At 37.6% G+C, this 6,609-nt stretch overlaps 1 long non-coding RNA gene across 2 annotated transcripts in view; it reads right to left on the bottom strand.

Annotated features, from left to right (window-relative positions):
- Nucleotides 1-6,071, bottom strand: part of LOC118551346 (uncharacterized) — a 30,403-nt gene extending 24,332 nt beyond the window's left edge. The window contains exons 1-3 of one of the 2 annotated variants that reach the window (XR_013441808.1): nt 5,978-6,071; nt 5,231-5,372; nt 2,746-2,912 (exon numbers count right to left, since the gene is read on the bottom strand). This is a non-coding gene — a long non-coding RNA (uncharacterized LOC118551346). The other variant, XR_004925020.2, reaches the window with a different exon arrangement.
- Between the last annotated feature and the right edge of the window lie 538 nt (nt 6,072-6,609).

Below are 6,609 nucleotides of genomic sequence, written 5' to 3'. Positions count from 1 at the left end.
GATACTTTGCAATGTATGGCAGAATAAACTAAAGAGAACAGAGAGGATTCACACTGATTAGAGGTAAAAATCCACCAAGACTCTATAAGAAGTTATAATTTTTAATACACTATACAGCAAATAATCAAAACATATGAAGCAAAACAAGTACAATTTGGCATGATTAAAATCACAGAGGGTGACAATTCAGGGACACACAAATAATAATAATATAGAGGATTTGGATGACATAATCAGCATGCCCGATGTGTGTATGTCTGAGAGATGTGTGTAACAGATCATGTTAATACTCACGAAAATATATAGACTTAACTATTTTCCTTCTAGGAAGGGCACAACAATTAAAAAGGAAAAAAAAAAAGACACAACATTAGAGAAATTTCAGTAACTTCCATGTACAAAGAAATGGAAGCTAGGTATAATGTTAAAGGTGGCACTACGCTTTTTATGACATGTCTTAACCTCCGTTCTGTCAATCAAATAAATTGACATGAGATTGACATACCAACTCCACGTGTTTGCATATTCTCATTGTAATTTTTTAAAATTTTGAATATTTGGGGATAATTCTAGTTTAATCTATATAAGGGTTTTAAAAACATTATGAATGTATTACTCTTTTTGGGGGGACACCAGTTAACAAATCCATTAGCTTTTATATGTAGATGTATTTTGATTATTTTACTAGTCAATTAGTTTTACTATATTCAGAAGACACAGAATTCCAGATAATTATCACCATCACATTATTTTCTAAACTATAACTTTTGTTTTAAAATCTAAGTTCACTGCTCAAGCTGTGTCAAAAATGAACTGACAAGGCCAAAAATATAAATGCCTACAGGACAAGACAGGTGAGTGATGCAGGTCAGCTGTAAGACAGTTCAGTGGTAAGAACCCTGGAAAACTGAGTGCAGGTGCCTCATCTTAGAGGGAAGGACAACCACTTCTCGGTTCCAACCAATTGTCACCATGTAGAAATTGTCACCATGTAAAAATCAGGCCCATGTGGTCCCATTTTCTAACATACCAAAAGAAGCTAGAAGTCAGAATTTTGTGTAAAATTAATGTGCAAAAAAAAATCAATATAATTTTTTTAACACTACACAAGAAAAAAAAATGTGTAGGGTCTAGATTGAGCCTACACTGCCAGTTTGAAACCTGGCCGTTCTGGGTATATAGATAGACATGTTGATCTCCAGGCAATCACAGGCATGAGTTGACAATTAGTACAGAGAATACAGGATAGAAGGATCACTGCAAGAAAGTTTTAACAGTTAACCTGCCTGCTATTACTTTATTCCCTTTCATTCTCCACAGCTAACAGAGTCATGTTTTGAAAATTCAAGTCTCATTAGGTCACTCCTATCGATAAGCTTGCAATGGTGTCCTACTACTGTAGGAACAAAGACCAAAGCTCTTAATGTACCCCATGGTCTCCGTGGTCCACATTCTGCCTACTGCCCTGGCCTCATCTCTGACCTCTCTCCCTCTAGTTCTGTGTGCTCAACCTTACTGCCTCCTTCTGGTTTACCAGACATTTTCTCCTTTCTACATAACATTATACCTAGAAGCTTCCTCTAATTGCCACCCTATCCCTCTAAAAACCCTCCAATTAATACCCGTTTATCCTTTAGCTCAGAGCTCAAACATCATTCCTTAGAAAATTCTTCCTCGATACTCTCATACTGGTACCCCATTATTTGCTCTCACATGACTGTGTATTTTTTCCTTCCTGAGCCCTTACTATACTTTAAAAATCTCTCGGGGCACCTGGGTGGCTCAGTTGGTTCAGCAACTGCCTTCAGCTCAGGTCATGATCCTGGAGTCCCTGGATCGAGTCCCACATCAAGCTCCCTGCTCGGCGGGGAGTCTGCTTCTCCCTCTGACCCTCCCCCCTCTCATGTGCTTTCTCTCTCTCATTCTCTCTCTCTCAAATAAATAAATAAAATCTTTAAAAAAAAATAAAAATAAAAATAAAAATCTCTCCCATTAGTCTGTAAGCATCGGGAGACAAGGGATGTATCTGTTTTGTTTGCCATTATCAACCCAGCACCTAGCACAGTGTCTAGTAAATAGAGGGCTTGTACAAAATGATTAATAAATGAAAGAGCAATTGAGTTGTGGTGGGAAAGCTATGGTTTTTATTAGCTTTTATAGATCAAGCATGATTCTGGCCTCTATATCTGCAATGAACTTAGAGACAGAAGAGAATATTTAGAAGGGAAAAAGTAAAAATGTCATTCGGATACAAGGACAGATATCCTTCTGGTGTGTTTCCTACCTTTGAGAAGATTTTATTAGATGTTATAAATAAAGGATATAACCAAGGGAAATTTTTCTAGAGAGATGAATTTGAATTAATGTAGAAATAAACTTAAGATGAAGAGTGTCATGTTTTCACAGTTAATAAGAAATATATCATTCAACATATAACAATAGATTTTAAAAAGAAATGAACATCCTGCAGCATTAATGGCATTATCTGTTAAGAACTGTATTCATTTATTTTGCACTAAGCCTCCTTCCAGGATGCCCTAATGGACCATGAAGCAGTAAACATTGAGACTTGAATAAGCACTCTCCCCTCAATCTGACTCTTTAATACCTTTATCCTTTTCTGTGCTTGAGTCTGACACTTTATTCACTTTCTCATTTGAACACCTACATCCATCAAGTTTGGGGAACCCATTCTTCCTCTTCCTTGAGGACTTTATATGAAGAATCACACTTAGTTCTACTTACAGGCATGCTCAGAGGGTAAAAACATGGACTCTTTATGCTCTGGTTGGAGAAGAAAGCAGGCACTTGATGGATATCAGCAGCAATTTTCCAATGAGAATAATATTCTTGATACTTTAGAAATGAAGCTTTCAGAAGCTGATTCTCTAGGTTTCGCCAACTTGCTACTCCTTGATAAAAACAGAGTTTTAAAATCTTTGCTATTGTGTTATGTATTATGAACACCGATATTTCAAACATTAATATGTCGCTTGCGATCTTGTTTGTACTTTGTATCTTCGGCAGGTAGCTCTAAGGCCTCTTATGATTTTGAAAACTCAGATCATTGTGTACTTTATTCTGTTAAATAGATTGAAAACTTTCAAGTTGAAACCTTAGGAAGTTATTCTCCTTCCTATTAGGGGACTTAACAGAAGGAGGTGAGAAAGGATAGGAAAACTGTCAGCTCTATTGATGGTCTTTAATTCATACCTGTATGTTCCAGGTTAACTCTTGATGATAGCCCCTTAGAACTGGAGTAAAACTAAAGTCATATTCTATTCAGGAAGCCTCTATATACATTGAGAAAAGGTTTACTAAACTCTTACTCTCTCTTTCAAAGAATGATAGCAAAGAAAAATTGTCTTCAGAATTTTCACTGGTACTTTGAAATTTTTTTTTCGCTTGAAAAAGGTATTTTGAAGAATAAATAAGTAAGTGTAGGTACCACATATTAACAAATAAGTAGCCATCATATTCCAGGATTACACTACTAACACCTACTTTAGATTGCTTTTCCAGTGAAGGTGAAGGATTTGCATGACCCACCCATTGCTTTCTCGGGGCACAACGTGTAACATGTGAACATCACCTAGAGAGCATGAGGCTATGATTAGGGATCATGTAACAAAAGAGAGGACTCTAGAGTAATTAAGCTCGTGGTTTTGATCTCATTTTCACAACATATATTCTCGAACCAAAATTTGACCACCAATGGAATGGCCCATCTGCTTGCCTCTTACCAGTTAAAATAGTGAATTTAGCCCTGAATCATGCAGGGTTGTTTTTTTCCAGTTACCAAATTATGTATGCTAAGACTCTCCAGTACTGAAAACTGTTATCAGCTCCTTTCCAACACCCAAATGGAGTGGCCTCAATACCACTCGACATTAATAAGGGAGAGAGGAAAGCATTTGAAGCAGCAGAATGCCATCAATGCCAAATTTTCAGTGCATTTTACAAACAGACTAGCAAAAGATGGAGCTCTTTTAGCTCCTGCTCCATGAAATTATGCCTACAGATGGAGAAGTTGAGGCAGCATGAATCTACTTTCATTGACATTGTCTGCACTGGGGGGACAAACACAGGGAAGTTCTCAGGCACACAGACCCTGACATACACCCAAGTTTCTGCCTTCTAGTTCATGTAAGCCAACTTCCAGTTCCACGTACCTCAGGTCCATATTAGGCCCTTACTTCTTTGTGCACTTATGACTTTACTACAAATTACTAAAACCTGATCTTACTAAGAGGAGCTAAGGTAAAACCCAACTGACTGATTTTTTAAAAATATTTTTTAAATTTTGATTTTACTGTCTTTGCACTTTTTAGTGCAGAGACTGACTCTACTTTAGATTACTTATTTCTAAAATATGATCAAATCTTTTTGTTAGTTTCAGTTTACTACATTTCAGAAATAGGAATCAAATGCTTCTATTATCTTCTCAAATGGGACTAAAGGCTTCTGTGATGGATATCAGATAACCTTTTTTTACATTAAACTCCTGGTCCCAATTCATTTTATAGCTACCAAACAGTCCTAGATACATATATGATTTTATTTTATTTTACTGAAAGAAGATTTGAAACCAGATTTTTAAATTTGTCTCCATTATTGCAAATAACAACTGATTGCCTAATCTCCTTATTTTGATGCCTATTTGGTCCTAGGGTGCAGTAAATTCTATTTGCAGTTAATTCTATTGGTACATTATGCTATAATTATCAATTATCAATCCCTGCAAGATTAAGATAATATTCAAAGACAAAAATAAAGAAGAAATGTATTTAATGATGGACAGACTATCCCCTGCAGCTAGCTCATAAATGAACATCATTGGTCACCATGGAAAATGGGCATGTAATACTAATACCTCAGTAATACTAATACCTATGACTGGGAAGGTAGTCTTAGGCTCAGGGCATACAGAAGATAGATCGGTTGTGCTACCTTTGTATTCAGAGTACACCACACTTCATTAGTTGACAATCTATGTTAGCTTAGTTTCAGAATCAATCATGCTAATGTTGGAATATAACTGGATGTGTAGAGCAAATTTCTGCCCAGGAAAGTTTTATTCTTTCATTCTATCTGCAAAGCCAAGTTTCAGAACTAGTTGTCATCCATCCTCTTTTTTTTAAAGGAGCAATTCATTATGATAAAATTTATTGTACCATTTCGTGGGAAAGTTTCTGAAATGCAGAAAGTAGAACAAACTTGGGTTTCCTACCTTTGAGTTCATACAATTAGTCCAGAAGCTGGATCTTAAATGGCAGAAGACAATTTTCATAGTTTAAAGAGGGAAGACGGTAAATACAGTTTATCATGTTCTTATAATTCTTTCAGAAACATGTGAGGCAATGTGAGGACCACTGTGAATGGAACAATAATCATAAAATTAGGAACAAAAGAATCAGACAGAACAAAGCCTTTCCCCCCCTTTTTTCTCCTTTCTTTTTTAGGATTCTAAATCACATACAAAACATTTGTTCTGCTCCAGCTCTTTGTGAACTAATTGGCTCTCCTGGAGGGATAGGTAATTGTACCTGACTACACAAGCTGTCCCGAAGCTCCCTTGGAAAGCTCCAGTAAGCTTCTAGTGTTAGCAGCCATCAAGGATTTCACAGGTCAGGCATCGGATCGATACAGCTAAAAGCAGCAGGGACTGTAATGTCGACAGCAGGTTTCAGAAAGCGCTGCAAGTGCCAGTTTGTTCCTCTTCATGCAGAAGCTCAAGACAGCTTAATTAACCCTTGGAAAATACAATTTATCCAGAGGCTCGGCAGGTCCCTACCAGGCCTTATTGGTGAGCTGATAGGAGAGATACCGTAGCTGGCAGCGCTGAATTCCCATTTCCCCCTTTAATGCTGTTTCAGTTAGGATGCAAAGAAAACATGATTTTTGGTGGATGTGTTCATCCTGTCCTGAAGAGCATGCGATAGGAGGCAGCTTTAGAGGGGGGTTTGTTAGAACTCACATGTGACTTCAGCAGGAGCAAGGCCGAGCCTGGGCATTGATCATCCGAGTCCTGGGGTGAGGAACTGGGGTGTGTGTGTGTGTGTGCGTGTGTGTGTGCATGGGTGTGTGTGTGTGAATTGGATGTGTGTGTGTGAGTTAGAACAGTGTGTGTTTGTGTGTGTGTGTGTGTGTGTGTGTGTGTGTGTGTAGTCGGGGCGGGGGGAGAAAAAAACAAAGGCATTTTTCACTTTTTTCGCTGATGTAAATACTTCCTATCCTCATTTAAAAATATCCATTCCCTTGTTAGTTGTCTATTTTTCATGTCTGTAATATCACACAACCAAGAAAAGCGCAGATCTGAAATTTTTTACATCCCCCGAATACTTCATTCGGGAAGACAAAACACCTGCCAGGGGTAACAATCAGGAAGAAGTTAATTTGTCATATGTTATACTTAAACCCTCATCTCTAGTGTTGCCCATCACGCAATGGGTCTTTTCTCCTACTACAGCTCTTCCATGCTAAGGCAAGCTGCTGAAGAGACATAAATGAAGCTAGCCAGATACAGAAAATATTTAAAGTTAGTGGGGCTTGAGGAATTGTGGCCACATGAATGGTCTGGTGCGTTCACTCAATTTGATTGTATCTACT

Source organism: Halichoerus grypus, chromosome 10 (assembly GCF_964656455.1).
Source record: "Halichoerus grypus chromosome 10, mHalGry1.hap1.1, whole genome shotgun sequence".
Taxonomy (NCBI): Eukaryota; Metazoa; Chordata; class Mammalia; order Carnivora; family Phocidae; genus Halichoerus; species Halichoerus grypus.
The sequence above is the reverse complement of the archived record's forward strand: the minus strand, read 5'-3'. Positions and strand labels throughout refer to the sequence as shown.